Consider the following 23,939-nt stretch of genomic DNA (forward strand, 5'->3'; position numbering starts at 1 on the left):
TGGTAATGGATGGAGGGTGGTTTCTTTGAGCGCAGTGTCAACTCGCAGAGTCAGAGATCAGTAAACAAGCTACGCAATCGCGATACGCAGCCATTGAAGCCGGGGCGGGGGGAGTCCGGGGGGGACAGGACACCAACAGAGAAAATACAGGTGGCAAGCACGGAGTCAGCAATAAATACTATCTCTCTTTTAGAAGAAGAAAAACAGCTTATCTGTGACAGGCTAATTGGGTAGAAGCAAAGGAGGGAAGAAGTATAAAAAAGAAGTATTGACGGCATACGACATACGAAAGAGACCTTTTACTAAGTGTTGTCACGCCCCATGATGTGAAGACCTTTCTATAAAGAAAATGCAGGAGGTTCACGGGGCATGAAGAGGACGGTGCTTGAGCAGAGCAGCTCTCGGATGAGCTTAATGATGACACATTTTCCTGCGCAAGACGCTCTGTCCCAATGGGAAAGTCTCATCGTGGTGGAGACTCTCCTCCACCCCCCAGTTAAATGCTGCTCTCATTCACCGTACAAAGCATGGAGCTTATTTCACATAATTTCAGAAATTTTGAGCTTTGCTGTTGCAAAAGCTTCCTCTCAAGGATCACATACTTCCTTATCACACCATGAGTCCTTGCAGAAGGCACATACCAAAGCCACCTCTGCATATGCTGCATCAGGACCCGTGTACTGACCTATGTGTGATTATAACTGACCAGCACAGCTACATTTGAGGGCACACATGACTGTATTGGGTCCGGTGTTTCCTTTGGCTGGGGTGAGGTCACTGGCAAGGATGTGAGATCTTACATTTTCATAATGTCACGTTAATTTTTCATTGCTCCTATTTCACAGAGAGAATTACATCCATGGGTGGTCTTGCAAGGAGAAGGAGAAATGCCCAGGGATGCACCTAAACCCTGTCCGGCTGCATTGCAGTGACATTGGCCAAGTCACTAGACGCACTTGGGGACAGGTGGTGTTTTGGGGAGAAAACCCCCAACATTACAAGAGCACTCCCAGCTAGGATGCCCTGATGCTTCTCCTTTCTTTTCGCTATAAAATTGTGCTACACCACGGGGGCATGGGGGCTCTTACCACCTGCAACACCACCAGGAAGATGCTGCAGGTTTGGGGTGGGGGGGAGACCCCTTCAAAGCCCTCTTTCAAGCAAGGAGCAAAGGAAAAAGCTGATTCCTCCAGAGGAAAGGGTATTTCGGAACAGTGGGTGAGTCAGAGCCAGCCTCCCTCCCACACAGCTTCATTATTTTGTCTCCCAGGCACGCACATGCGCTTACAGGGCTGTGCCATCCTCCCCACAGACGGAGACAGGGGCACGCAGGGGCATGGTGTGTTTTGGGGAGCCACGCATGGCCCCCCATGCCATCACGGGCCTGGAGCTGCACAGCGCCCATCCCCAGCACACAGAGCAACGTCTGTACGTGGGGACACCAGCCTGCAGAGCACTGTGTGGCATCCCCCTGTTTTGGGGAGTAGAGTGCTCCATGATGTCCTGCAACCCCATCTCAGCATGCTTGTGCTTGACCCATCATGCATGGTGGCCTGGGAGCTGCCAGAGCACCCTTCTGTCCCTCCGTGATGAGACTTCTGGTGTTGGCAGAGCTGGATTTGAAAGAGGGCAAAGAACACCCTCTCACCCCAACCAGAAGGGTGAACACATCCCACCCTGTTACTGCCTGGAAGGGGTTAATGAGCCGCCTCATTAGCTACCCAGGCTGTAATCAAGTGCCAAATTAAAAACTGATGACAACAGGCTTAAAAGGAAGGGTAGGGCTACAACAAGGTTTGGGGAGTTTTTGCAGTGATAGGGCTGTAAGACCAACAAAGGTGGTAGAAGAGCTGTGGTCTCAGCAGGGGCTGTTAATGCTGCTGGAGCTACACGACCAAGATTGGTGCAAAAGGTAAGGAGTCCTGTTGGTGTTTTTAGGCTGATAGAAGGGGAGGTAGGTCTCTGGGAAAGAAGGGGTCAGTTGGGGAAGAAGGTGGAGACATGCTGATGTGGGGGCTTGCTGGAAAAGTGAGAGGGCTGGGCGTGGTGGTGGGTGAATTGTGTGCTCCTTGGGGAGCATTTGCTGCCCAAAGCTTCAGAGAGTGCATAAGTATGTGCTTGCTTGGTACATGGATACTTGCTCTAGGGTTAAATGTATAAGTAAAAGCTTTCTCCCTTGCTGTCCTGGCTGTTGCTCTGGCTCGCTACGCTGGGGTTGCGCTGTCGGAGATGGAGTGGCAGGAGGAACATCAGCGCTGGAGCATGGCTGTGCTCTCAGTGCACGTTGACAAGCCACTGCTGTAGCCTGGCTCTGGAGAGAAATGCTCCTCTCGCATGTGCTCGGAGCAGGCATGTGTCAGCCAGTTCTGCTGGTGGACAGCCTGATCCTTTCAACTCCAAGAGCCTTGTCTGTGCACCACAGCACCCCTGTTCCCCTTATGGCTGCTAGGGAGACCTGCTGGTGTCCCACATCTCCATCCAGAGCTCCAGGCATTGCCAAAGCCTCCCTTGCAGCAGTTCCAAATGGGCAGTAAATTGAAAAGATAAGTGGAGTCCTCGGCATCTGTGCAAACAGGCTGCAGCTGTTGATAACAAGCCCATCTTGTTGGGTCTTTCTGCTCTAGGAGTGCTGTTAAACTGTCCCTGTGCCCTGTCCCACCCTCCTGATGCAGGTGGCCCTGGCTTGGTTGGCCAGCACTGGGAAGTGTGGGAAGCCAGCAAGCTCATGCTGGTGTGGGTCACTGGGAGGACTTGGTCTTGCTGGTGGTTAAGTGCGTGCCTCTGGCAGCAGCATCTCCTCTACTTCCCTGCTGTTGCAGCAGGTCTGTGTGATTCCCTGTGTCCTCCTTGCAGAGCCACAGGGTCCCACGCAGCAGCATCCCTGGTATCTATGTGCTGTCATACCTCTTAAAATTGGAAATATCCCAGTACTCTTCCTTTTATTTTTTGCATTCACATTAACTCATTTACTGGGGAGCCAGGCTCTAGATCGTTGTGCTGTTGCCTGTGGACAGATGTGCCTGAAACTTCGCTTCCTTGAGACTTCTAGGAAAAGGCTGCAGGCAAAGGAGAGGTGAAAATGCAAGCTCAGCCTTTGGGCAGCATGGCACAACCTCAGAAGCCAGAGGTGGCTCTCTGGCATCAAAGAGGTGACCCTACAGCGCAGCGCAACCAGGGACTTGGCACAAAGTGTACCAGGAGGAGAGAGATCTGGAATTGGTGGTTGGGTGATGTCCTGGGACAGAGGGATCCCAGAAACAAGCTGGTGGGGAGGGTGGGAGAAGCTGTGCATGCAATCCCCTTGCTGCCCCTGGTCAAGGCAGGCAGGTGTGGGCATGACATGGGATGGGGAGGGAGCAGAGAATAAAGTTGCAGAGCGGGCAGAAGCCCACCCTGCTGCTTCTCCCACTTCACCATCTTCTGGTAACTGCTGGTCTCTACTCCCAGGTAGCCCTTCAGCTGCCTTTAGTGGTCACTGATGGTTAAGGCACTGGGTTGCTCGTTGTGATCTGGAACAAGGCAATCCTTGCCTTCCTCCAGAAGCTGAACTCATAACATTAACTCTGTAGCTGCAGCAGTGGAAGGATCCTCTGGATGCTCCCTGCTCTGCTTCCAGGAGGTGGGCAGTGTTCGTTGGCTTGTGATGGCTGCATTTTCCCACTCAATGGAAGGTGTGGAGCTCCGTCTCAGGGCTGGAAGAGCAATCGCTCTTTCAGTGCTCAGCATTGGCGCTCTATTTCTGTGCAGCAGGGTGTTAGGACTTAGCATGCTAAAGATAAAATGGTGAAATTTAATACTCTTGAGTCACTTGCATTCCAAAACCCAGTATGAAATCCCCGCTTATGTTTAAATAATCTGTATGTTTGAGTAAAGGATTATGAGCCAGTGGAGGAGGCAGGGCTTTCTTCGTTTCCTGCAGGGAAGTGCAGAAGGGAGTCCTTGGGAAAGTCAGCTTGCCAAAAAGCAGAAAGGGCAACCCAGGGATGCTTCCAGCAAGCTCCAAATATGAGCGAGAGCCAGGAGACAGCTGCTCACAGAGACAGGGGAAGCAATAAATAATGGGAAATAACATTTAATTACTTCTCATTCCTACCAGTCTGGGAAAGAAGATCTCTGAAGCTTTTGTCTGATGCCTGGTGAAAAGAGACCCCTGTTCTGGTTGTGGTGGATTATTCTTCATCAGGTGAAGAACTAGCCCAAGTAACAAGGATCAGAGTCTCCCTGTGGGGCTGCAGTTGCATCCCCTGGTACAGCCTTGGTGGCACTGCAGGGTGGCAGCCACCGTGGAGCTGCTTGGCTGGCTTGGCTTGCTAGTAGCAAAGATACGGCAAGTGGAAGGCTGTGCCTGAGCTGAGCTGGCCAGCAAGGATGCTGAGGCTGCGGAGTGGGTGACCGCACCAAAAGGGTCCCTTCTGCCCCCTGCGTGGCCGTACCAGCAGGTATGACCCTGTCTTGGTTGGGCTTGAGTGTTGAGCTGAGGGCAGGGGAGGAAGGCTGGTTACACTTCCGTTGTTATTGGTGGAAACTGAGTTGGTTGCTGCTGAGATGAAATGTCTGGAGTCTCCCAGTTGACACCCGGAGCACTTGTGAAATGCAGCATGGTTTTTCTACCCACTACCAACCTCCTCTATCTGTCAGCCTACTCCTACCCTTCCTCTACAGCTGCAATGGGGAGAAACCAGTGATGGGTGCTGTTGTGCAGCGTTGTTGCTCTGTAATTGGGCACCTTTCTGGTGCCACCTCTGCTTTCACTTGTTTCCTAAATGATAATCTGTGGCACAGCAGGTAGACACCCTGTAACGGCTTGATAATTATGGGCTGCGATAAATGACTGCAGTCACACGTGGTAGAGCCAGGAGGAGTTGCCACATGGCCTGCATCGCAGGTAGGAAGAGAGGAGTATTCACTTGCAACGAAGCAGTATTTACCATGTAATTACCTTGGTGCGACGTGGTAGTTTCTATGCAATTAAATGGTCAACAGGCACTGTCTAAACAAAGAGGACTTAAGTGACATCTCTGTCCTGAGGCTTAAAATATTACTGTGTGGTAAAGGGGGGAATGGAAATGGTAAAGTATTGATGGAGATGTGATGGGTGTAACACCACTCTGACTTCCCTGAGTTGAAGCTGCCGAGGACTGAAAAGGAAGCATCTGAGTTGCTGGTGCCACCCTGGAGAAGAAGGGACCAGTGTTTATTGCAGAAATAGAGATTATAAACTCACTGGCAAGGCTGCATGGCTGAGTCCCTTGTCCGTGCTCCCCTTTTTCCCTGCTTACGGATGTGCACCGCAGCATGTGAGCCTGAGGGATGGTCTCCCTTGCCTGCATGGGAGCAGACCTCCTGCTTAGCCCCCACATGCCATCAGCCCCAGATACCCGCTCCCATTCCTACTGGCAGCTCAGGGACCAGCCGATCCCTGCAGAGCTGCCCATCCCATTCCTTAGAGGCTCTGCAGAGGCTATTTAAAAACCAGCAGCGACTCCTTCTCTGTGCTGCTGTGCCGTGGCTGTTGTGTTCCCTGTGCTGTGACTTGTCCTCGCCTGACTCCTGTTACAACTCATTAGCACCTTGACATTTACACAGTGAGTGAGGCAGCCTTGATGTTTGTGAAAGAACAGAAGGCACATCTGTCTGCATGATCCGTTTGAAGAGGAGGAACATGGCTATGTGGTGTTTATAGCAGGCAGTTGGGGGAGGAATTAATTTACAAAATTTTTTGAATGAAAACAATTCCAATAACTTAAGTGCCCTCTCCCTCCCACGTCAGCTGTTTACAAACTGTTGAGTTGAATCTGTCCCACATGTCCTTTGAACCTACCAGTAACAGAGTGGGGGGGGGGAAATTGAAATACTTCATGAAAAACTAATTTGGGGGAAAAAAATCCTGCCCACGGAGTTCAAACAACTTGTCTTGCTTTAGCTTAAACCAATCTTCATGTACTTAGACAAATGTCACCAGAACCAGACTTATTTGACTCCATTTTGCTCTTTATCCTCATTAAAGAGGAATGTAGTTGTTCTTCACTGTCTCTTCCCCCTCTGCACCCACCCTGCGAAGGTGCTTTGTGTAAGGCAGCAATTCACTTTACTTGTGGCCGACCTGTGGAGTTTCAGGGCATCCGATTGTTGTGGTGATCAAACTGGGGTGGCGATGGAGCCAGGGTCTCTCCTCCTTCCCAGCACAGTTGCAGCCTTGCCGTGCTTGCCCTGTTCTTTCTCCGTAGGGAGGCTATGCCTTGTGGTATGGACCATGGAGGCTTTCGAGGGTCTTCAAAGTGCTTATCCAGCTTTACTTGGGGTGTGGAGGGAGGGGGAAGGCCCCCAAGCCTACTGTGTTGTCTTAGCTGAGGTCTGGCACCTACCCCTTAGGTGTTAAGGGATCACAGATGGGCCAACTAGTGTCAGAATGGCAGTACTTGGGGGTAAATGAAACGCCCAAAGGAGTGCAGCAGCAGCTGGTAGGCGACTGCCGTGCAGTACCAGTGGTACCGCAGATGGGTCCTGCTGGCCTGCCTCTGAAACTCAGGCTGCTGCAGAACGGCAGCTTTCTTAGGTTTGCCTTGAATTCCTGATTACTTTCCTGCATTTTTAAATGGAGGGGGAAGCTAATTGAAGGGAAAGGGCTGCAATTAAAAATGCTTTTTGCTGGTTTTTTTTTTCCTCTTAAGGAGATCTCTGGCTCATTAGCATTGTGTGTCTCCAGTACAATATCCCTTGAAGCTTTCTAGAATCAAGCTAAACCTGCCCTCTGGTATTTAGTGATCTGCCATAGTCAAGCCAGATGGTGAAGTACAGGGGAAATACTGACTTCCCCATCCCTTTTTGCAAGGAGGATAAAGAAAAGGCAAACCACTATCGCCAGCCAAAAATTAGCAGAGCAAAGTTGACAGAGTGCCACTTTTGTGGGGAGCTGATGGCTGTGGCTTGGGGTTCCCTGCTTTCAGGAGATGAAAACGTGGTGGAGTTATTTGGGATCAGACGTCAGGGTGCTGAGCCCTGTGGGAATAAGCCCTCAGCTCGGTATGATGTATTTCTCGGAGGGAGCAATGTGTATTTATCTTTCCACCCAAGCTTCTTCCAATGTAAAGATGTGAAAGAGTCCTTGGTGGGCCAAAAGTCAGGGTATGACCCTGCTGAGTGTGGAATGGATGGTATCTCAAAATGCCTGTGGGAGGCCAGTGGGCCTAGGTGGCTTCAATTGTTTTTTCAGACAGAAGGTGCTTGTTTCAAGGGAAAGGAGGTCTGAGGCTTGTCTTGCTCTCCCCTGGCTTCATGCAACCCTCAAGGCAAACAGAAAAGGCACAAAAATAAGCCTAGGATCCTGCCCTTGGATCAAACTGCTTGTCCACTTGCAATAGTTAATGCAACAGTGAACCTGGTACTTCACTGTATTGGGATGTAATGCCAAGTCAGGAGGGTTGACACAACCCCTGCAGAGTCTGAGAAAGATCCTTCTGCAAGACATGGGTCTTTGCAACAGATCAAGGTTGCTCTGGCTAATCCCTCAGACTTCCTTGGGTTTGACTTTTGATACCAGCAGAGCATGGTGACCTGCTTTACAGGTCCATGCTGAGCTCTGGAGGTGTTTGGTACCTTTAACACTCTAGTTTAGGTTGTTGTACAACCTTGAAAAGTCTTTGAAGGTTTTTGCATGTGTTTGAGGTGGAACGTATGAAGTTCTCAGGACCCTGCTGTATTCCTGTGGGGTGGACTGGACTGGACTCTGGCTACCCTGTCTTCTGGGGTTTATACTGAAGAAGCCTCTTGGAGGTTGGGAATGCCCTGCTCTGCTGCCCTTCATGTGGGTGGGACCTTGAGTCTCCCTTTAAGTGGAAAACAGCATGCTCTTGTTGCACCCTCCCCACACCCTTATGTTGGAATAGGCTCTCATGGTAGCGCTGTGTCAAGACCAGCCCACCTGGAGAATAAGTGTCCCTCTGGAAACCGGGGCAGGATTACAAAAAAGACTCTTGCCTCAGTGAGGCTGCAGTCCAGCATCTCCAACCCTGCTCAGAGACAGGCTATCACTGTGCTGCCGCACAAATGTGGCGGGGCTGAAGCATCTCCCAGCATGATGGGAGCTCTTTGGGCACACTCCTCCTTTGCAGGTGTCAACAAGTTGTCAGTGTGGCCCCTGATCCAGTAGTAAATCGTGGTGGTTTTGTTCCTACCAGCAGCAGGTGTCAAAAGGGTCATAAAGACTGACTTACTGGTGGGGAAAACACCCTGCTATGGATCACGAGAGACTTCTCCCTGAAGGGCTCTGCATTGTCTCCCCATCAGATGTCACCTACTGGGACGTACAGAGGGCTGGGCTGATACAGGATTGCTTGGAGCAATGATTTACGTTGAGCTGCTGTGCCCTCTCCCCCCACCTGTTGCTAAACATCTGTTTGAATGCAGGAGTTTGAACACATCTGCTGACAGCGCTTTGATTAAGAATAAAACTTTATTCAATGGTGAAAGGTAACTTGAAACATGTGAAAGGAGGGAAAATGAGGGGAGAAACACGTACACCATAATATGAAGCTGAATTTTTGAAGTGTCTGGGATGGCTCCTCTCTATTCCCTGTCTTGTTGGCTGCTCCTAGGCAGCAGTGCCCATAGCAACGCCGCCTGGTGCAAGCAAGGCTGCAGTGATCCCACGGGCATCCCTGCTGCGAGAGGGACCTGAATTAAGGTGCCGTCTGCTGCAGCTTTCTCCCCGAACCCAGCTGAGCAGCACTTGTGCCAAGCATCCCATCAGGAGGAGGTGAGGGATCTTTCATCCATCAGGGATGCTGAATGAGAGCTACACCTCTCCCGGCTGTGAATGCAGCAGATCTACAAACCTTCCTTTTTTTTTATTAGCAACTTTCCCCATGTAACCACGTTCCTGTGGGTTGGGGTTGAATGAAGAGAAGCTCCTGTTTTAATTTTTGCTGTCAGGAGTAATGGGTAAGTGTGGGAGGAGGAATATTAATCATACCCAGCAGGCATTCTTCAAACTTAGAAACAGCATAAGGAAGGAGCCCAAATGGTTTAAACATTGCGGGGACCATTTGTATGGGAGTCTCATGCTTGAAAACGTGCAGGATACTCTTTTTTTTTTTTAAAAACCCTGATTTAGTTGAAAGGGGAAGTCATTGCTCTCCCACCTCCTCTTTGCAGCAGGGACCAGGGTCTGCAGCCCTGATGTGCCACTCGGGTCGGTGTTCCCTGGAGAGATGGGAAAGAGGAGTGCAGGGGACACCGTCCCTCTTGTTGAAATCTGTCTTGACAATTAGCTGTTCCTTTTCCTAATTCATTCTCTCTCTGGATGCAAAAGATAAGAGAGGGAGTATCGTGTTTTTGCTATTCCAAATTTCTATGCCGGTATTGTAGCAGACACAGCACTGCCAAGGGAAAATTGAGGTTTTTGCCTCTTTGGAGTGGTGCAAGGCACCATCGGAGGTGTAGAAGAGACCCGAGTCACACTGTGGGCTTGTGGGTCCACCCTGTGAAGAGGGGGTTGTTTTAATCCCTCTCTTGGGTGTTGAGAGCCCCCCAAACCTCATCTCCCTGCTACAGAGGTGTGCAGGCTTGCTTATGGCTTACCCATGACTGAGGACATCAGTCCCCACTGTGTGAGGTGAGGTGAACTTCAGCATCCTAACACACCTCTTTCCCTTTCCTTTTTACTGTTCTCTACCCCTTTTTTTGTTATGAGAAGCCTCTGGGCAAGGGCACCTAGTGGGTTTTTACTCACCTGGAGGCTATCTGTGTTTTCTAACAGAGATGGAAGCCTTTGCATCCTCCACTGGAAGGGTGTGGAGCTGGCTGACTGCTTCCACTGGCCATGGGCATCCACGTTGACCTGGGACTGGCAGCCACCAAGACCAAAACACCCTTATCCCATGTGAGTCAGCATACAGGGGGTCTTCCCTGAGGCAGGACACGAGGCATTGGGCCCTTCTCCTACCTCCTCTCTTCTGTTTTGTTAATATATCACAGAAGCCTTTCTCAAGTTGGCAGGAGGCTATGAGGAACATCGCCGCACTGCTGTGCAAAATTGCTATTCTCTTGTGTCTTGCCACTGCTGAAATTGGTTAAGAGCATCTGACTGGGAACCAAAATTCCTCTCCATCATCTCCTTAAGCTTACAGAAAAGACTGCTTGGCAGATTGAACTGCGCCTCAAACATGGGTGGGGTGGGGGTGGGGGGATGGGGAAAGGGGAAAAAAAAAAAGATATGAGCTGTTCACAGAGCTGAAATCTTGCAATGAATTTTCTCAAACAAAACACAGTGGTCCTGGTGCTGAGCCAGTTTGTCTCTCCGGGCTGGTTCCCCAGAAAGGCAGACCTCAGAGAGGATGCTCTAGAGCTGGGCTTCCCCAGCAAGTGGGTTTCTGCTTTTGCTCAGGGGATCATCAAAACAGATGCACAAGTGAATCATTTTGAGACAAAGCTCCATGCTCCCAGCTTAATCGGCTTCCTTGCAAAATTCCTAGCACCTTCTGGTAAGGTGTCCCAAATGTGACACTTGCAGGAGGCTGTGACATTCCTCGCTTGCAGAAGTTTGAGGCCTGATTCCACACGTGCAGAAAATTTATTATTTATACTCTTCTGAAATGGCGCATGTTCTTTTTCAGCAGCACAGGGTTTGTTTGGGCAGGGGAATACGTCCACTGAGGGTGTTGGAGTCAAACAGTACGGGAAGGGGAAGAAAAAGCCTTTGTGTATGACCTTACACCAAAAGCCAAAAGAATTGTGGCTGCCCAGAGAGGTGGTGGAGTCTCCGTCTCTGGAGACATTCCAAACCCGCCTGGACGCGTTCCTGTGCAACCTGCTCTTGGTGACCCTGCTCTGGCAGGGGGTTGGACTAGACAATCTCCAGAGGTCCCTTCCAACCCCGACCATTCTGTGAGTTTGCAAAACTCCCAAAACCTGTTGTTTTGCTCCAAATCTGTTTCCAAGGGGCTGTGGACCCCCTCCCCCTACCTGTTTCAGCTCCCATTCAGCGTAGCAGCACAAAGCGCAGTAAGCTGTAATTTGCCAACAGGGCTGTGTCCCTCAATGAAAGCTTCCCACATGTCTATTGGAAGATTATCCTATCAAATCCCATGCTGCTCTGAAAGGTATGCATTTAAAACATGACTAACGCTGATAGATGCTATTATTCTATTTTATTCTCCGGCTTGTGAGTAATGTCTCATTATAAATGGGGACGCATTCAGAAAAACATCATCTGCCTGCCGGAGCGTGGGCTCCTCAGCACGGGCAGCTCGTGGCAGAGGAATTGGCGCCTGGCAGCACGTGGCTGCCTGCAGGTCGGCAGCATTCCGCGAGTCCCGAGCCGACCTCGAGCTCTGCCTGCTCCCCGGGCCAGGATATAGCTCTGCTTTGGGGTGGCTTTGATGGCCCTTGGCACCTGACCGACAGTGTGCTGCAGGAATGATGGCCCGCGAGCCCAGGCTGCAGAGTTGGCGCTGGTGGAAAATGAGGGGTAATGGCAAAGTTTGTGCAGGTCATCGCTGGCAGACTCTTGCTATGAAGGTATTTTACGGCCTTCATGAGGTATGCGCGACCCTACTGAATGCTGTATCTTCTCAAAGCACCGGGGTTTCCTATAGCTGGATATCACCAAACTCTGGGCTATGGGATAGTTCATTATAACATGGGACAGATCATAGAATGATAGAATGTGTTGGGTTGGAAGGGACCTTTAAAGGTCATCTAGTCCAACCCCCCTGCAGTAAGCAGGGACATCTTCAACTAGATCAGGTTGCTCAGAGCCTCGTCAAGCCTGGCCTTGAATGTCTCCAGGGATGGGGCAGCCACAGCTTCCCTGGGAAACCTGTGCCAGTGTCTCACCACCCTCATTGTAAAGAGCTTCTCCTTAATGTCTAATCTAAGCCTACCCTGCTCTAGTTTAAAGCCATTACCCCTTGTCCTATTGCTACATGCCCTTGCAAACAGCCCCTCCCCAGCTTTCTTGTAGGCCCCTTTTAGGTACTGGATGGCTGCTATAAGGTCTCCCTGGAGCCTTCTCTTCTCCAGGCTGAACAACCCCAACTCTCTCATCCTGTCATTATAACATGGGATGAAGAGGCTTCTGCCTGCTTTCCTGGCTCCCCAGCCAGGGACATGGGTCTGCCTAGGCTGTGCTGCTCCTCTTAATGCCACTGAGATGTGAAAATCTCTTCATACCTCCTTGTTTAGAAATGGTCCCTTGTATCCCACTATAAAGGAATCTTCTTGTGTATCTGGAAGCCAGATTCCTCTCCCCTTTTGGAGATGTCTGCTGTCATCCACCCTCTGTGTTCCTCCTTCTGTGAGTGCAAAGCCCTTGCGTTTTTGGGGTCTTCATCACAAGGTGAATGGCTGATCTCACTGTTTCATTTTTTTTATGTAGGAAGGTCTTGGGTTTTGCAAGCCCCCTGGTCTGAACAGTGGGGCCTCCCTGGTAGCTAGTACAGACATCACGGCCGTGGACTATTGTGGATCTGCTGGGACTGCTTTCAACCACAGAGCAAACAAAATGCCTCCTCTCTAACAAAAGCCTAGATATGTGTCTGCCTGATCAGTGTGCCCGGGCTATTGTGTCAGCTCTCCAGGGGATAAAAATATCAGAGAGCAAGCGTGCAACAGCCTGCAGGCACGTGGTGGGAAGTCTGCCTTTGGAGCTGGTGGCAGGACCCGCTGGTGGGGCTGGGGAGTTTGGTATGTAGAGGCTGGGCCCATGGGCGGCGCCAGGAGTGAAACTGTCTGGCCGGGTTCAACCTCTCTCCAGTGGTACATCTTGAACCTTCAAACCTTCATTGTAAAAAGAGCTCCTAAAATGCACAGGTGCTCATGGAGATGGTCAGTGCTGGCCAAGTGGCATGTTTACTTTAAGTGCCATTTTGCCCAGCTTTCTGGGATTTGGTGGCTGGTGTAACCCTGGCTAGAGAGTGGTGACACTGACCTTCCCTACGGCTGGTGCAACCCAGCCACCTTCTCCTGTGCTGATGCTCAGCATCCCTGGTCCAGGGTCCTCACCGTAGGCCGTCCATCCTTGACATCTTTCCTCTTCTGCCTCATAAAAACATCTCATTTTGTTTTGTATTTTCCAGGTGGTGTTTTTTCCTTCACCCCCTGCTGTGGAGGTTTTGGTGTTTGTTTTTTTTCCTTCTTTTTTGGTTTATATTGTTGGAACATTTATTTCCTCTCCTGTTTTTATTTTGAAAAGGGGAAGAGAGCCCGCATCCCCCTGAGGTGTTATTACCCTCAAAGGCTGGTGATTTGACTGTGAGGCACGCTTGCACCTCCCACACTCGTGCAGTCGGTGACGCACGCCGCAATCAATGGAGAGGGGATGAATAAACTCAGCGTTTGCTCCTCGCCCGCCATCCTCAGAAAGAAGGGGGTGGAGGAGAGAGGGAGGGGAAAGCTCTGCTCTGGGTGTGCAGTTTTAAGAACTGTTTTCTGTATAGCCAAGGGAGGCTTGCCAAAACATCTCCATCACATGATAGGTCCTCTTTGTCTCATGAGGCTGGGGTTGCACTGCCATTGGAGCTCATGGGGCTGCTGCAAGCCTGGTTTTGGTATCCCTCATCTGAGGCTCTTTTCAAGGCATGATGGACTGGTCCATGTGGTCTGTGTCTCTCCTCCACCTTGTGCTTCTTGCTGACTCTGGACTTGTAAATGATGGGACAGGGTCCTCCATCTCTGCGGTGTACGGCTGCTGGCACACTGCTGTGTGGCTCCCAGTGATGTAAGTTTAAGATATTGAGTTCAAGAACCTATCTTTTTGTTGTAATGGTCTGTGTCGTGGTTCTCCAACAGCGTATCCCAGACAAGGGGACTACTTCTTCCCCTGATGGGGGGTCAGTCCCAGGGGCCCTTGAGGAATGGAAATACGTGGTTCTGCACGTGAAATGGGGGCAGGCCTGTGCTGGTGGGGGTGGAAGTGATAGCATCCTGCCCTGGAGGACAGGAGGTAGCAAAGGCTAAACTGAGAGATTTGTGCATCTCCTGCCTACGCGAAAACAGGCCCTAAAACAAAACAGCAAACTAGCTGTTGAGTACCTGGGATTCGCCATGCTGAATAGATGACTTGAAATGACTGAGCTGGAGGCAGAGGCTGAGCTCCTGAGGGCTTCCTTACAGCACTGAGAGGATCAGGTCCTACTCCTCCTTGGAGTGTGTGCTCCAGTCCCAGGGAGTTGTCTTTCCTGAGAGGGAAGTAGCCGAAACTCGGAATAATTAACCACTTGCATTTTTTTTTTCTTCTTCTGCCCCGCTCTCGCCTTCCTGCACGCACAATGAGCCCTGTGTGACGGTAGGCTGTTCCCTGTGGTGGTGTGGTGCTGGGAGCTGATGTCCTACAGAATTAGGGGTCTACAGTGTGGTGAGAGGACATGAGACCTTTTTGCTTCTGGTTCCAGGCCGTGCCACCCCCATTTCAGTGGGACAGCACCTCCTTTTGAAGGACATCAGTCTTTTTTGCTGCCCATGTTGCATTGCATCTTTAGCCCACCTTGGAAAGCTCTACCTATAACATGGATCCTGGCAGCTTCTTGTTTCCAGAGAGGTCCCCTCCAGCGCTGCCACTGCTCTGCCCTTAGCCAGGGGAAAGAAATGGCATTGCAGAGGTTGCCATCGCTTGTTCAAGCAGTCAGTGCCAGCCCAAGGATGCAGCTTGGATGTAGCTGTATCGTAGCTGTATCATAGCTGAGAGCCCATCACTCACGGGCAAGTGTTTTCATGCCCCATATTTTGTGCCTCAGACTATTTTTAATAATTGATATTAACACTTTACAACAGAGGAAATAGACAGCAGGCCATCATTTACACACCACATCAATAATAAATGGAGCAATGCCAAAACACATCAATAACAAGCTTGTTTGTCCTCTTGTGTTCGTAGTGATTCAGTTCTAAGGAGGCAGAGCATGGGCAGATGATTGGGCTAAGGTACCAGCGGAGAGCGATCTGAGGAAACAGATTGGGGGGATAGTGTGGGAAAATGCTGCAGTTCAAAAGGCTCAAAGTTGGAAAAATCTGTGTGCTATGCGACAGCTACATATGTGCTATTTCCCTCAAGAAGCTCTTTTTTTCTGCTTAATGTCACTTTCCTTGGAAACTGGAAACTCACTTGAGCAAATGGCTTCTGACCCAAATACAGACCCATGTTCCCCAAGCCCCTTCCCATCTTCCCAATGCTGGCACCATCCCAGCAACCAGTACAGCAGATGCCCACACATCTGTGCTAGCTGCACTGCTGTGGGCTCGGCATGGGGGCAGAGCTCGCTTGGCACCCGCCTGCAGAAGACCACATTAACTATGGGTGCATTTAGAGAAACGTTTTCTTTCAGATTGGGTGTGTAATGCATGACCGCTGTTAAGAGGCAACCAGATCACAGGATCGGACTAGAGCTATCCAAAGTTAAACTCTAAAAACATATATAGTATGGATGTAGAGCAACTGTTTCACTCTACTAACCCGCTGCTCTCATACAGCATGGCTGACCCATGTAGATGTAGGCTGCATCTGCCTGAAGACTCTCTGGTCAGCTCCTCAGCAGAGGTGAACTGGTTAGTTTGGAGCACAGGAAATGATTATCTTAGTTCGTGTATCTGTTAGATCTTGTAGTTCCTCATTTCTTGCGGTCTTTGAACTATTTTCCAAATTGTTTGTGTGTGGTTGCTGTAAGGGAAGCTTGTGGGTCCATGTGCCATCATCTGTTATTCTTTATTGCTCATGTAATTTATTTCTTTTCTTTGTCCTACATCAAACTGCAAGTGTTTTCTGGGCTCCTCTGCTTCTAGCATCAGCCTCAGTCAAAGATGCTGGCAGTGTACCTTGTGCTGGTTTTCTTCTGCAGTCCATGAACATCTTCAGATCTGCCCAAGCTATGCTGCAGACAACTTTCTCCAGGCATCTTAGCACTGAAACCATGATGCTGCCTTCATCTGCGTTGTCTCTCTCCTTCTACATCGGTCACTCTGTGCCTTGACTCTTCTGTGTGAGGGGTTGCTCTTGTTCTTCTGCCCCGGCTACGGGGAGGCATTCCCCTAGAGTTAGACCTCTAGATGTCCACGGCTTTCTCCATTTGCGGGAATCCTACCCTAAAGCCAACATCTCCAAAGGAGTTGTTACAGATTCAAAATTAACTGCAGGTGTTTCTGCTTTATACCTTGTTACCCACATTCCTAACTCTTGGCCCAGTACCCCTGCAGCTTGGCTCTGTGCTGGCTACTACTCTACCTTTTCTTACTACAGGTGGCTGCTTGGGGTGTAATCCTGGCAATAACATCCCTTCCCACTCTGTTCCCTTTGGCAGGCCTAGCAAATAGTTATTTTCCATACCTCTGCTGCTCATAGACAGTTCTGTATGCATTTTGTACTCAGCCCCTTCTGCAGTAGGACCTTTTGTAGAAATCCTTGGCGCTGGGGAGTCGGGCTCTCTCTGTCGGCTCTTTTGTTTGGCTTTCTTAGCCCAAAAGCTCCACAAACATGGAAAAGAGGAGCAGAAACTTTCTGGAGAAGGTGAAGATGGCAGGAAGCCGGTTTTTGTGGACCTGGCTACTCTTTGAGATGACCTGTGTTAATAAGTGCTTGTCCTTGTTGTCAGGCTCCCTAGGGTGACAGCAAGGAGACTGTTCCAGGCTTGTGAAATGCAGCAGAGTAGGTGAAGCTCCAGATGCTGCTGGCATTGCAACCGGGGGATTTCGGGCTGCCTTCCTGGCACCACCTCTGGGTACTCCTGAAATGTTCTGCTCATTGCTCCAAGATCCTGGAAATTTCCACCCCAGTAGAGACACAGTTCTTAAAAGCTTCTTGCAGGCTAAGCCTGAGCGGAAAGCATGCTCTTTCACACAAGTGCCTTCTTGCTACCAGTTTCTCTTGCCCCAAACTGCATAACCCGCTCTTCTGAATGCATTGTGTTTTCGCAGGAGCTGGAACTGTCTTGTTCTTGAAGAGAAGACCACCTTGAAGATCACTGTGTAACTGGGTTATCTCCTGACACCTCCCAGACAACCTCTGCTGTGCTACCTGCTCCTTGCAACTTAGAACAACTGTGAGAAACAATCCAGGCAACTGGTAATTCTGGTGGAGGGAGGGGGGAACCCTCTTGTGTTGACATCGAAATGTTCTGCGGGATCATTTTGACTTCAAGGAAGCTGTAAGGGAAAGCAAACAGGTTTCTATTGGATGCCTACTTGATTTCTCACTGCTTTTCTTCTTCTGGCTGCCTGCTGGGGAGAAGACAGGACCGCCCCAACATCTGTTTCCAAAGCCCTCCGCTGCTTTTCCTCCTCAAGCTGACAGGCAGCGCGGTCCTGGCGCTTGGCTGCCTCCCCTTCCACAGAGGAGGCTAAAAAAAGAAAATCCAAACCTCAAACCAACCAAAAAAACCCCAAACCCTTGAAACTAAACTCTATTTCCGACTCCCCTTTGCAAAGGAAGTACTTTTCTTTCCACGTAGCTCTAACAGTGACCCTCTTTGCTGTCTGTAATGCTAAACTGCTCTCCCCTGATGTCTCGTTGGGTCCCTGCAGATTTTAAGTAGCTTGATGTATATTTTAAGGTGCGCTCTGCCATTCCCTTGCCAAGGGTATTTTTAAATAGCCATTATTTTGGTCGGACATACGAAAAGCCAAGTTCTTTCTATTGCTGGCTGAGCAAATCCTGTTCCTGAGGCTGGGCCGAAGTGGCTGATGCCAGGATGCAGCCAGCGGTGTTTTTGGCACTGCTGGGAGGCAAAATTGCTCTTGGCAAGAGTAGCCCAGCTGTTTATTTCATCCCTGCTCCCAGCAAGGGGCTAGGTGGGGAAGGGAGGGATTCACATTTGCTACATGGGAGAGAACAAAGGGAGAAAAATTCAGTTTGAGTATTTTGGAGGCACTATAAACCTTGGGGGGGGGGAACTGACATTACTTTTTCAACACATGTTTTAGCTTAAGCTTACCTTTGTCTTTCTCAGGGCTCATCTTGTGAACCAGTGCAAAACTGCTTGCTACCTGTGAAGCAGCCTGCTTTCCTCACTGTGGAATAGCAGGATTAATTAAGGGCACTACTGGAACTGGGAAAGGCTACCCCAGATGGTCAGATGAAGAGAATTTAAATCAGGCTTATTGCAAATTGCACTCAGATCTGACAATTTTACTGGGGGTACTGCAAGAAAGTTATGATTACAGCTCATGTAACAAGCTGAGAAGCGACAGTAAGAAATTGGGAGCACATTAAAGACAAAAGCATTATGTGATCTGGGTGGTCATAAAGATACTGTTTGTACTGTCTGTTTATAAAAAGCATCGTTACCTGTTGGATGGTACCCCATCTACCAGTGATATGGTTAATTGAGCTTGTTTTAAGCTAGCATAGATGGTCTAACTGTGAATGGCGTACTAGATTACATCCTGAAATGTCAGCATCGTTGATGGCAGCTTCCATCTTCAGGATGTCTTCATGGCAGCCTTCTGGATGTGTTATTTTTCCAAGTGGTTTCAGATAATAACAGGGTATGAAGTGTTCTGCTTGTCAGTAAAATATCAACACAGGCAGCTCTCAGCAGGTATCTGGTAATAAAAGGATCAAAATGCTAGTAGTTTTAAGAATCTGTGGATCAGGATTTACTGCTGCTTGGGCAATCTAGAAACAGGCAATATTAAAACTGCTGGTGCCTGAAAATTGATGGTGCAAAAGGACCTCAAGGGACTGAGTCTGGAGTGTTTGTGTAAGTGGTGGCACATACAATTAGTAAGAAGCAAGGGCCATGTAAGAGTTAACTGGCATAGGCACCGGTGTTTTAAGACCACAAGTGTTTCTGGCTGGAGGCTCTGGAAAGAAATAGTCAGGGCTGGTAGCTACGGGCTTAACAGCTCAGCTGAGCGGTGAGGACAACGTTCCCCTGTGCATCCCCTGATTTATCTCTCTCTTATTGTTATCTACTTCCAAAGTGAGACTGACTGCACGGGGGACTCCTGCGGCCAAGCTTCTGCTGTAGGTTGCCTGAGGAAGGAGTTAAGCAGACAACAGCTTTCTCCTATAATTAATTTGCAAGGGAAAGGCTGTTCTTCAGTCGTGCTGGTTCGGACCAGTGTAGGAGACTGGTTTCCTTCTGAAATCACAGTGCTGCCAAGGAATAACTGTTCATGAGAGAATCCATCTTGAAAAAAGCTGGAAATAAATTAACAGGGAGGAAAGTGAAGATGCTGCTCTGCACCTTGCGGCTTCTAAACAGGTTTCTTTGCCTCACAAGGCAAGACCTGGCTCCTGTAACAAATGCAATTGCTGCAGCTCTGCTGGATTATTTTCCAGAGACAGAACCAGAACTGGGGGGCCGGGGGGGAGAGGGTCACACAGGTGGGATCAGCACGCTTGCTGCAGGACAAAGAGTTTGTGGTGGGACTGGGCTAGAAGAATGGCCCCAGAAAGGCCCCGCCAATCCATACGTTGGTATGAGCCGGAGCAGGTCTCTGCTCCAGGGGGTGCTGTCAGGACCAGTTTTCAGTTATTTGTCACCAAACTGTGCATTTCATCCAAATCTTGCAGCTCCTTGCTTTTTCCTTCAATCCCAAACAAGACTCTTCCCTGTCCCAAAATTATGAAGCCCTTCTCCTATCCAGCATGTTTTCCTTAATGGCCACAAGCGTACTGCAGCCACCGTTTGAGGTAATTTTGTTTTGAATTAAATTTGATTTGCTATCTTGTTGAAAATGGAAAGGGGCAGTTCTCTAAGGGTTGGATTGTCTTTTTTTTTTTTTTTGGTCGTATCTTGGATCCTGTGTTTTGCATAGCAGCATCTTGTGCTGCAGGCAGGGATCACAGGGTTCTCTGATAACATCAATGAGTCCATCAGAGAAAAACACTGAGTTAGTTCTGGTTGTACTGTACTGGTACCAACTCTCCATCACAAAGAAATATAGTCCTATGATGCTTGACAGAGACTTCTTGTTAGCAATAACTCAGCTGAGTGTAAACAAATCTACATAATGCTCCATAACACCAGTCAGCTGTTTAAACACAAAACCTAAGGCGTAGCAGTAGATCACCAAAATATAGAGCAGATATTGTCATAATATCATAGAATTCATAGAATCATAGAATGGTTTAGGTTGGAAGTGGGAGGTGTCCCTGCCCATGTCAGGGGGGTTGGAACTAGATGATCTTTAAGGGCGCTTCCGACTCTAACCATTGTATGATTCTGTGAAATAAATTCAACTACCTTGTAACTACAGACCAATGAAGAAATTATATTGTCTAGTAACACATTGAAACAAAATAATACAGCCACTCTGGGAACCTTATATTGTTCAGCATTTGAAAATCTAATGGTAGAAAACCTGGTCTTGCTCCAGAAAGCAGGTGTTGATGTGATGCTCAAAAAGGACACAGGTTTTTAAACAATAGGTTTCCTCGGGTTCCCTTTGGACCCAGCTTTTTAGCAAAAATAGCTCTTTTGGACTTGTAGACTTGTCTGGTGGTGGCTGTGGAGCTCTCTGCTGCATGGCAGGGTTGTTTCAATTACTCATGTTGTTGGTACATGAATGTTTTACATCTAGTTCAGAGATTGACTCCTACTGTGTTCAGCCAGTGGGTTCCTGACTCTGTTTCTTCCAAACTCGGGAAACCTCTTTTGCTAGAAATCTTTCCTCCTGCTCTTCCAATATAGGTTGTTATGGACTGGGCAGACCTCTCTCCAGCTCAAGAGGAGATGAGCTGTTTCAGCATTGGACTTCGGGGCAGGTTTTCCAGGCTGCAGCTGAGATCTGTGCCTCTTTCCTGACTAGCTGCTTTCCAGATGTGCTTTCTTTACTGTTCCAGCTGTGGTCTTGCCAAAGCGTGTTGCTGACTTTCTGCCGTGTATGTATCCAAGTAGTGAAACTTGCTCTCCCTCTCTTCCTGCAGGTTCCCGTGCATCTTGTTATTTGCCAGGGACTCTTTGGTCTCTGTCCCTGATGATGTAGTCCCTTGTCCTCAAAATCCAACGCGTGCTTTTGTTCCCACATGCAGCAACTTGCGTTTGGTTGTAGTGAAAAATACGCATTGTTCTGTGGAGCCCAGCTTTCCATGCTTTCCAGATTGCTCTGCATCACTTCTGTCTGTCAGGCTTCTTAGGTTGCACCCAATTAATAGGACATCTGAACCTCACTTGCTGAGGAATGGAAATCAAAGCAAATATTTTGTAGTCTGTGCAAAATGAGTTGGCGATCTCAATTCAGTTGCTTTTAGGCAGGTGTCTATCCATCTTCCCTAAGACCATGCTTAGTTTTAGTAGCTGTTACTGTGCCTCCTGGTGGGCACCACAGCAGGACTTGGGGCTGGATCCTCTACCCGCAACCCCCCCTAACAAGGCTCCTGGCCTCTTCGGCAAGGTGATGCTTATCGCACAGAGTAACCCACAACCGGAGGGGCTCCTGGGGGGTAACTGGGAGCACAGCTCTGTGGCAGGATCAGGTCACTTGGGAACACTGCTGCTCATGTGCTGGCTATCACAGAATCACAGAATGGCAGGGGCTGGAAGGGACCTCTGGAGATCATCTAGTCCAACCCCCTGCCAGAGCAGGGTCACCCGGAGCAGGTTGCACAGGAACGCGTCCAGGGGGGTTTGTAATGTCTCCAGAGACAGAGACATTCACATTGGGAATTATGTTAGGTACTTCAAGTACCTTCAACTACCCCATGGATAATTTTGTGATTAGATCTAAATGTATTTTATAGATTTACTTGAGGGTTGTGCCAATATCTGTTGACATCAACAGGAATCTTTCCATTGACCTCAGTGAGCACTGAATGTATTTCTATACAGCTGTATCTTATTCCAGGTTTGTTTTCACAAGGAGGAGGACAATAGTGATGTCAGTACTGTGTTCGGTGTAGTTAGGTACTTTTTTCTGTAAATAAATGCAGCATCCTCTTCCTTGCACTAGTTTTGGAGAGCTTGAGTCTGCTTTTCCAGGCAGCCCTGAACCCTGAGACATACTACTTTTCCTTTCTGTGTTGTGCTCACAGCAGCACCTCTAGCTTTCCAAGGCAAGGTTAAGCACCCACCTACACCCAAACCAGCATCCCAGATGTTCTAAATGAAGCAATTAGACCAGGCAGGTGCCTCCATCAGCCTCAATATTGCCTCCAGCTCCCCCTGGATCAGACAGGCTTGGTGGCAATCCGCAAAGTCTTTCAGCATGCACGCATGCCGATTTCAGACAGTGATGCAGTCAGAAGTATTTCTCCATGAAATGGATGTTCTGGGAAATGTCTGGCAAATGAAAGTTGTTTTGTTTTTCTTTCTTAACAACAAAAAGTGATGCTTGTGAATTGTCTGCTTGTGAAATGTGCTGGAAAGTAGCCTCATCCATGGCACTGGCTATCTGGCAAGGAAAAAAAATAAAATATATATATAAGACTGTGAACTTAGTTTCTGTCCTGCTTCAAAAGCACTTTTACTGTCTGAAGATCTTTCTTATAAAACCTGCTGCCTGTGCGGTAAGATTGTTCAAAAAAGGCTTGTGGCGATTCGGGGAACCTCTGCTGTGTGACAGAGCAGCTACTGAAGTATTGCTAGCCACCACACATCAAACTGCTAGAGAAAAAGGAAGTGAGCTGAAAGCCCAAGCGGAGATGTCGTTCCTTGGCAAGGAAGATGCACCAGGGCTTCAGTGAAACCCCCGGGAGGCTCTGCGGCTGCTGTGAGGGAACGGGCTCCACCGCTGCGGTGGTGGGCAGCAGTGAGACAGCGGCCGTGCCGCTCTGCTCCTGGGAAAGCCGAGGTGAGCCTGTGCTGAAATATCCCAGTCAATTCTGGATCGCCAACCTTGCCTAACATCAGCTTTGTACCTTCTGCTTTCCTGTACTTACTTTCTTTTTATTGTTTCTAATCTGCGCGAGGACCTTTCCTCTTATCCCATGGCATCTCAGAGTGCTTGCTGAAGGCAAATACTGGAAACATTTTGGGAAACCTAAGAAGGTCAGAGCAACTGTCTCCCTTATCCATATGCTTGATGATTCCTTCACGAACCACCATGGTTTGGTGAGGCAAAACCACCCCTTACAGAAATCATGCTGAGTGTCCATGGCTATATCCTTATTCATCCGTATGTTCTTCCTTTTCAAATGCAAAATTCAAGAACAGGTGCTAAGGCAGTTTAGGATGACCGGTGACAAGCTTGGTGGGTAGTCTAATTATATCATCTTTCATTTCCTTTAGAAATGACTTTGCTAATGAGAAGTAATTGATTCCAATGATTTGATTATTGTTTATCTGTCGAACCTCTTCTCCAAATGCTTCACACACAAGGTCCTGTCTCCCATTGTCCCCCATCAAGAAGGTGGTTGTGGGAAAAATCCTCCTTGCTTCAAATGCTCCTTCTTCCCTACCCCAGGAGCATGCTTTAGAAGTTACATTCATGCCTAAATCCTGTTGACTTCAGTGTTTTTTTCGAAACTATATTTAGATGAACTGTTTTGAAAGCACTGGCTCCGTTAGGAACGCATGCTAGACATTCTCTCCCAGACTTTTTCTCTGATGTTTCCCTTCTGTACCCATTATGCCTGGATCCAAAGTTAATCTGTGAAACGCAAGAGCAGCTGTATGAAGGCAGACCAAAGGCTCAGATAGCTTTGCCACTATCTGTGACATCGGCTGGTGGTGGACGCTTAATGGAAGGAGCATAAAACCCGGCGTTACGCTGGCTCCAGCAAACTCTCCCAGCAAGCTGCAGTTTAACAGCTTACTGAGCTAGAGGTTTCGCTCTATTTTTATGTTTCCTAGAACTCTTTGTTCAGCTTACCTTCTGTTATTTTGGCTCACTGCCTTTGGAGCACGCTCACTTTTCCAGCTTCCACAACTGTCTGTGGCAGTGAAATCCACGATTTGGATGAAAAGGTGCTTTGTTTGTGTTTTTAATCTGCATCATCTTAAGGATGTGCATCAAACGCTGCTCTTGCACTGTTAGAAGCTGTGACAAAACGTTCGCTACCACCATGT

General features: G+C 48.8%; 1 long non-coding RNA gene across 2 annotated transcripts in view; it reads left to right on the forward strand.

Annotated features, from left to right (window-relative positions):
- Window positions 1–1,803: 1,803 nt before the first annotated feature.
- LOC141746311 (uncharacterized) overlaps window positions 1,804–23,939 on the forward strand; it is a 28,014-nt gene continuing 5,878 nt past the window's right edge. For both annotated transcript variants that reach the window (XR_012588300.1, XR_012588299.1), the window contains exons 1-2: window positions 1,804–1,912; window positions 16,903–17,050. This is a non-coding gene — a long non-coding RNA (uncharacterized LOC141746311). The remainder of the gene's footprint in view (window positions 1,913–16,902; window positions 17,051–23,939) is intronic.

This window comes from Larus michahellis, chromosome 7 (assembly GCF_964199755.1).
Source record: "Larus michahellis chromosome 7, bLarMic1.1, whole genome shotgun sequence".
In the NCBI taxonomy this organism is placed as follows: Eukaryota; Metazoa; Chordata; class Aves; order Charadriiformes; family Laridae; genus Larus; species Larus michahellis.